This window comes from Octopus sinensis, linkage group LG5 (assembly GCF_006345805.1).
Source record: "Octopus sinensis linkage group LG5, ASM634580v1, whole genome shotgun sequence".
NCBI lineage: Eukaryota > Metazoa > Mollusca > Cephalopoda > Octopoda > Octopodidae > Octopus > Octopus sinensis.
Window position 1 is genome coordinate 67,860,909 of NC_043001.1, and position 6,856 is coordinate 67,867,764.

The window sequence follows — 6,856 nt, forward strand, 5'->3', positions numbered from 1 at the left end:
TATGTGTGCGTGCGCGTGTAGGTATATATTGTGTGTATGTATATGTGTCGGTGTGTATGTGAATTTGTGTGTGTTTGTACGTGTGTATGTGTGTGCGTGTATTGTATATATATGTAAATGTGTATGTGTGTGCGTGTGTGTGTACATGCGTGCGAGTGAATGTATGTATATATGTGCGTGTGTGTACAAATGTAGAGGTTTATATGTGTGTTTATAAGTTTATATGTGTGTATATGTATGTATGTATGTATGTGTGCGTGTATGTGTGTGTATGTGTGTGTGTATGTATGTGTGTATGTATGTATGTGTGTGTGTGTGTTTGTGTGTATGTATGTATGTATGTATGTATTTATGTGTGTATGTGTGTAAGTGTGTGTGTGTGTATGTATGTATGTGTGTGTGTGTGTGTGTGTATATGTATGTATGTGTGCATGCGTGTATGTGTGTGTATGTATGTGTGCATGAGTGTATGTGTGTGTATGTGTGTGTGTGCATGTATGTATGTATGTATGTATGTATGTATGTATGTATGTATGTGTGTATGTATGTGTGTGTATGTATGTATGTGTGTATGTGTGTATGTGTGTGTGTATATGTGTATGTATGTATGTGTGTATGTATGTATGTGTGTGTATGTGTGTATGTATTTATGTATGAATGTATGTATGTATGTGTGTGTGTGTGTGAATTTATGCGTGTGTGCGTGGGGGTTCTTCTGGAGTTGTGTGGGCGTAATGTACATGCCCGTGCTTGTGTGCGTGTGTGCGCTTACGTGCGTGTATGTGTGTGTGTGTCTGCTAGGTGTTTATAAGAGTGTGCGTATGTGTATGAGTATTTTTTGTTGGTGTGTGTGCACGGGCATGTGTGTGTGCGCGTGGGGGTTTGTGGGGGTATGGGTGGGTGTATAGGTGTGGAAGTATGTGTGCGTACATGTGCATGTAGGTTGTATGTGTGTGGTGTGTTGGAAATAGGTGTGTTCGTGGATACGTGGGTATGTGTGTGTGTTTCTGTATAAGTACAAAAAAAGGGGAGAGGTGGAGCGCAGTCGCTAAGAGGAGGGGGCTGTGTTGAGTCCGTGTGGGGTATTGGTTTGTAGAGTGAAAATGAAACGTTGCACCAAGTGAAGCCTGGAATGTGGAGGACCGTTGTGTGGGGCGAGACCAAACACAGATGTCCTCGGGGGAATGGCTGGCCGAGCGGAAGTGACGTGCGACGGGAGAATTGGACTGTAGACGAACATCCCTTAGATGTTCGGCGAATCGGTCTGACAACCGGCGTCCCGTCTGTCCTATATACAGCATTCCGCAGAGGTTGCATTTAATGCAGTATATGAGACCAGACGAAGTACACGTAAAAGAATGTCTGATATGTACAGTTCGCTGGTTGGAACCGGTGACAGCAGTGGTGTTGGTGATGAAGGGGCAGGTGTTGCAGCGGGATCTGGAGCACGGGAAGGATCCGTGTGGGGCTGAGGTCGCGTAGATTTCGGGCTCGTTTGAAGGAGGACAGGGGTGGGTTGGGGAAAATGGGGCGGGTCGTGGGATCGAGCTGGAGGCGACGGAAGGCACGTAGTATCGTCCGACGAAGGGGTAGAGTAGAGGGGGTTGAAAAGGAGGGGAAGGGGTGCGGTTAGGGCGTGGGTGAGAGGAAGGAGAAAGGGCGGTGGTGTGGTCGATGCGATGAGCGCGGGCGAGGGCGTTCAAGACCAGTGTAGGTGGGTATCCTCGAAGCCTGAACAGGCGGGCCAGGTATTGAGACTGGGTCTCGAAATCCTGGTCACGGCTGCACAAGCGTCGGAGGCGGAGGAACTGGGAGTAGGGGATGGCCCGTTTGGTGTGGAAGGAATGGGAGGAGGAGAAGTTGAGATAGAGGTGGGAATCCGTGGGTTTGAAGAAGGTGGAGGTGGTGAGAGAGTGGGAGGGTTGGTCGATGCTGAGAGAGATATCAAGGAAGTTGACAGAGGTATTGGAGATGGTGGAAGTGAATTGTAGAGAGGGGTGGAAGTTAGAGAGGAAAGAGATGAAGTGGCAGAGTTGTTCGCGGGAAAAGGAGGTGGCGCCTATGCAGTCGTCTATGTAGTGACCGTATAGTTCTGGGGTCGGCCCGGAGAATTGGGAAAATACTTGGGCCTCAATGTAGCCAACAAAGAGATTGGCGAAATTGGGGCCCATTCTTGTTCCCATCGCGACCCCGGACCGCTGTTGGTACGTTTCCCCGGCGAACGTGAACCAATTGAGGGTGAGGACGAGCTCTGCCAGGCGGAGAAGGGTGGGGGTTCTGGGGATGGGGTCGGGACGACGGTCGAGGAAGTGTTGGAGGGCTAAGAGACCGTTGTTGTGGGTATATACCGTATACAGGGATTTTATGTCTAAGGTGAAGAGGAGGTGTGAGGGGCTGGAAGGGAGGGAAAAGGAATTGAAGAGACGGAGGGCGTGGTTGGTGTCATGTATGTGGGATGGGAGGGCTGCGACTAAGGGGGACAGGATGCGGTCGAGGTATAGGGAAAGGTGTTCAGTGGGGCAATTACAGGCGGAAACGATGGGGCGGCCAGGGTTATTGGGTTTATGCATTTTGGGAAGGAAATAGATGGTGGAGGTGCGGGGTGTGCGGACGATGAGGTTGGTGGTGGTCGGGGGGGGAGAGCAGAAGAGGAGATGAGGTCGTGGATGGTGGAGGACACTCGCTGTTGGTAGGAAGAGGTGGGATCGGAGGGGAGGAGGCGATAGAAGAGGGGATTTTGAAGCTGGCTGAGCGCTTCCTCCCTGTAGAGATCTGCGCGTCACATCACCACTGCTCCGCCTTTGTCCGCCGGTTTGATGACAATGTCATTGCGGCGACGGAAGTGGCGAAGGGCAATCAATTCAGCCCGAGTGAGGTTGTCTCGGAGAGGTCTTTTTTTAAAGTTAAACTGGTTGACCAGCGCGCTGCAGTCGTTCACGAACAAATCTAGGCTACTGAATTGGCCTGGGGGCGGCGTCCAGTTGGATGGGCGGCGCCCCAGCTCCAAAAGGCAATCCTGATTTTCGTGACGCTGCGGGGACGCGTGGAAGAATGCGCAAAGTTTGAGGCGGCGCAGGAACTGGTTGACGTCGGTCCGAGTCTCGAATTCGTCACAGTGACGCGTGAGAGGCGTGAAGCGGAGTCCCTTACTGAGGAGAGAGCGCTCGGCAGCGGAGAGGGGAAGATTGGGGGGTATAGTGACAACAGTGCGAGGAAGCGGGGTGGTGGGATGTGTGGGGTCAGGAAGAGGGGGTGCAGAGGTGTGGGGAGGAGAGTTGGGGTGGTTGGGTGAAGATGGGGTAGGCGTAGGAAGGTCAGGATGGGGTGTGTGTGGGTCCGTGGAAGGGGAAGGGGAGGGAGTGGTGGGTGCGGGAATGGAGGGAGTCGAGGGAGCTGAAGGGGAGGATGTAGGGGAGGGGGGAGGGGAAGGAGGTGAAGGGTTGAGGAGATGGTGGAGGTTTTTGTTTTTTGTGTGTGTGAGGAAATTGTGAAGTTGGTGGTTGAGATTAAGAATGAAGCGGAGAATAGGTTGGGTGAAGAGTGGAGGGTAGAGGGAGGAGAGAAGGACGTAAGCCTGGGGAAGTTGGTGGTCAAGGGAGTGAAGGTGAGAGCGGATGGAACGGATGGTTGCACGGATGAGGAGGCGGGAAATGCGAGCGAGGGTGGGTTGGATGAGGGGGAGGAATAGGGGGTGGCGTGGAACTTCAAGAGGAAGCCACGGGGTGTGACGTGATGGCGGAGGCAACGGCTGAGGAAGGAGAGATGGCTAGAGTGGCGAGTTTTTTTAAAAAGTAAGTGAGAAAGTTTTTTGCGGGTTGTAAGCATTGGGCGGGGAAGAAAGCGAGAAAGCGGCTAAGAAGGGATTGAAGGTGTTGGACGAACTAGTGTAAGTCAGACATGTTGAAAAGTGATGAATGTTTGTGTAGGTGTAAGTGGTGGCGACACAAGTGGAAAAATGGAGGTAGAAGAAGAAGGGTAAAGAAGAAAAACGTACGAGAAAAAAAGTTCGAGGAAAAAAGTTATTGTAGAGTCACGGACAGATTATTTTTGATTTCCAATCACGATTTCAGTGGCGTACACCGGAAGTATGGTAACAGTATTCCGTAGGTGTAAAAATCCAGGAATTAGTATCCAAGGCACTCAGTATGTGTGTGTGTGTGTGTGTGTGTGTTTGCGTGTGTGTGTGTGTGTCTGTATGCACGAAGGGGTACCCAAAAGAAACCGGAATTTTGCAATATTCACTTCGCTTTACATGTTTACGCTGTTATCATCTTCATAGTATTCTCCATTTGAAGCAATACTTGAGTCCACACGCATTTTTCACTGTTCGAAGCAGTCCTGAAATTCTTGCGAAGTGATACCTTTTAACGCCTCCATTATGTTTTGCTTCAACTCTTCCACATCTGCAAAACGTTTTCCTTTAAGGACTTATTTGATTCCAGGAAACTAAAAAAGTCGCAGAGAGCAAGGTCGGGTGGGTAAGCGAGGTCATACTCTCAAGGCGGTGTGCACAGGCATATTGTCGTGATGAAACTACTGCTCTCCATTTTGCCACAGGTCGTGGCGTTTTCGTCTCACTGCGTCTCGCAAAAGCTTCAGAACTGCCAAGTAAAATGTCTACTTAACAGTTTGAGTAGGAGGAACAAATTCTGTGCGGAAAATTACTTTTGCATCGATGAAACAAACCAGCATCGTCTTGACATTGGACTTCATTTGACGCACTTTTTTTTGGCGGAGGCGAGGCGGGGGCGGGGGAGACGTGCTGACATAGAATGCTTCCATTAACTTGACTGCTGCTTCGTTTCCGGCCGTAGCAGCAGCTTTCGTCACCAGTAATGAGCTTCGAAAAAGGTCCAGATCAACTATTAAATTTTGCTGCAGCTCTTTTCATTGGCAATTCCTCGCTCAAAATCAATTGGCAGGAGCTCCAGAAGACACCGGTCGTATCAACAAATTTGTCAATTGTTTGGTCCTCCAAGATCAGTTCACGAATTTTCATGATGCTTTCATTCGTTCGTGAGGTCGACAGTCGCCCTGAATAAGGTTACTTTTGGACACCCTCTCGTGTATATTTCTTTCTTTCTTTCTTTCTTTCTTTCTTATCCTAATATTCCTTTTCTATTATCCCTACTTCCTCTCTCCCTCGCTCTCGTCTTCTCACACTTAATTGTAGGCTTTTTCCCTCCCTTCTCCTGTTTTTTCTCTCTCTCTCTCTTTGCTGCTCTCTCCCCCTCTCTCTCTCATCATCCCCTTTCCCTTCTATCTGCTGCCCACACGTGACCTGTGACTGATTTTCTATTCTCTGCCTTCTCGCCCCGGACGCCTAGTCTGCTGGTCAATTTTTCTCCTCTCTTACTAATTCTTTTTTTTTATATTCATTTGAAGGTTTCTTCTAGGCGTTACTCATCATTCTCGTGTTTGGCCGAAAAACTGTATTTATTCCGTCTTCGTCTACCGTTTCAAATAACATTTGTTTACTTTCGTACGTCCACCGTGTTTTGTTTTGTTTGCTCGAGTCCTAATTCTACGCAAATCTTGCTAGTGCCGCCGATCTCTCTCTCTCTATACACACACATATATATATATGTGTGTGTGTGTATGTGTGTGTGTGAGTGTGTCTCTCTGTGTATACGCATTTGAAGAAGCAATGAAAACAACATGAGTGATATTTTGATTTTTCGAACATGCATTTCTATTGCTGTTTCAATAAACCTTATGACATATTACATTTTCGTAGCAAATTACGTAATAATTTATGTAAGCACCCTGAGTATATAGCACACAAAAAAAACAGTTGCACACTTGTGCTTTCTCAGTTACATACGCACATTGTCGCTGAACGACTCTCCTGTTCTTCCATGACAACACACTTTTGGATTTCACAAAATGCACGCGCGCGCGCACACACACGCACACAACTGAACACACAAAAATATAGTTGTTCATACATACTGTGGTGTCGGTGGAGAGGACGACATATAGAAGAGGGCGGAAGTAGGGCTTGCAGGGCGCATGCGCGGCAGGAAGCGGAAGGCGGTGAGGGACGACGCACGTGTGGCATCAACGAAGCGGTAGTGGGAGCTGAGACGAGGAAGCGACGAGACGCATTGACTTTGTTGAGAGAGATCTGATCTTTGCTGAGTTTGGTAGACTAATCTTCGCCGAGGTAAGACCTAATTATATTTCCTTTCTCCTTTTCTGTTGTCTTCTTCATCATTCACACCACAAGCTATTTCGGCATATAAACAAAAACAATTCTCACACGGTTTTATAAATAAAAATGATGATGAGTGCCCGTATTTCGCCCGAAGTTATAAAACCGTTTTGCGGCGACACGGATGTAGTCGTTTGGCTGAAGAAAGTGAAGTTGGTGGCGAAGCTCCATGGTATAGGTGACCTGGCGAGCTTCGTGCCGCTGTACTTGGATGGTCCGGCGTTGGCGTTGTATTTAGAGATGGAAGAGACAGACCAACTTAGCGCGGAGAAAGTGGAAGTCCGGTTGATGGAGGCCTTTGCGGAGGGAATGTTCGAGGCATACGCTCGCCTGGGTAGAACAAGATGGACTGGGCAACAGGTGGACGTGTTTACCAATGAACTTAGGAGATTGGCTAAACTGGCGGGTTACGAGGGAGAGTCGCTGGACCGGACGGTTAGGTTGGCGTTCGTGACTGGCTTTCCCGACAACATGTCGGTCGACTGCAACATCGAAAAGTGGCCCAGCTAGGAGCAGCGGAGAGGGGCTAAAGAAAGAACATGTGCGACCGTTCAAAGGACAGTGTTTCCGGTGCCAAGGTCCACACATGGTGCGTGACTGCGTGTTACCCAAGCCTGAGGTGATTTGCTACCGTTGTCGAGA

General features: G+C 48.9%; 1 long non-coding RNA gene across 1 annotated transcript in view; it reads left to right on the forward strand.

The window, feature by feature from the left end:
• The window catches only part of LOC118763336, a 12,032-nt gene extending 5,869 nt beyond the window's left edge, over nt 1–6,163 (forward strand). Inside the window, exon 3 of the long non-coding RNA XR_004999088.1 lies at nt 6,076–6,163. This is a non-coding gene — a long non-coding RNA (uncharacterized LOC118763336). The remainder of the gene's footprint in view (nt 1–6,075) is intronic.
• Nucleotides 6,164–6,856: the final 693 nt, after the last annotated feature.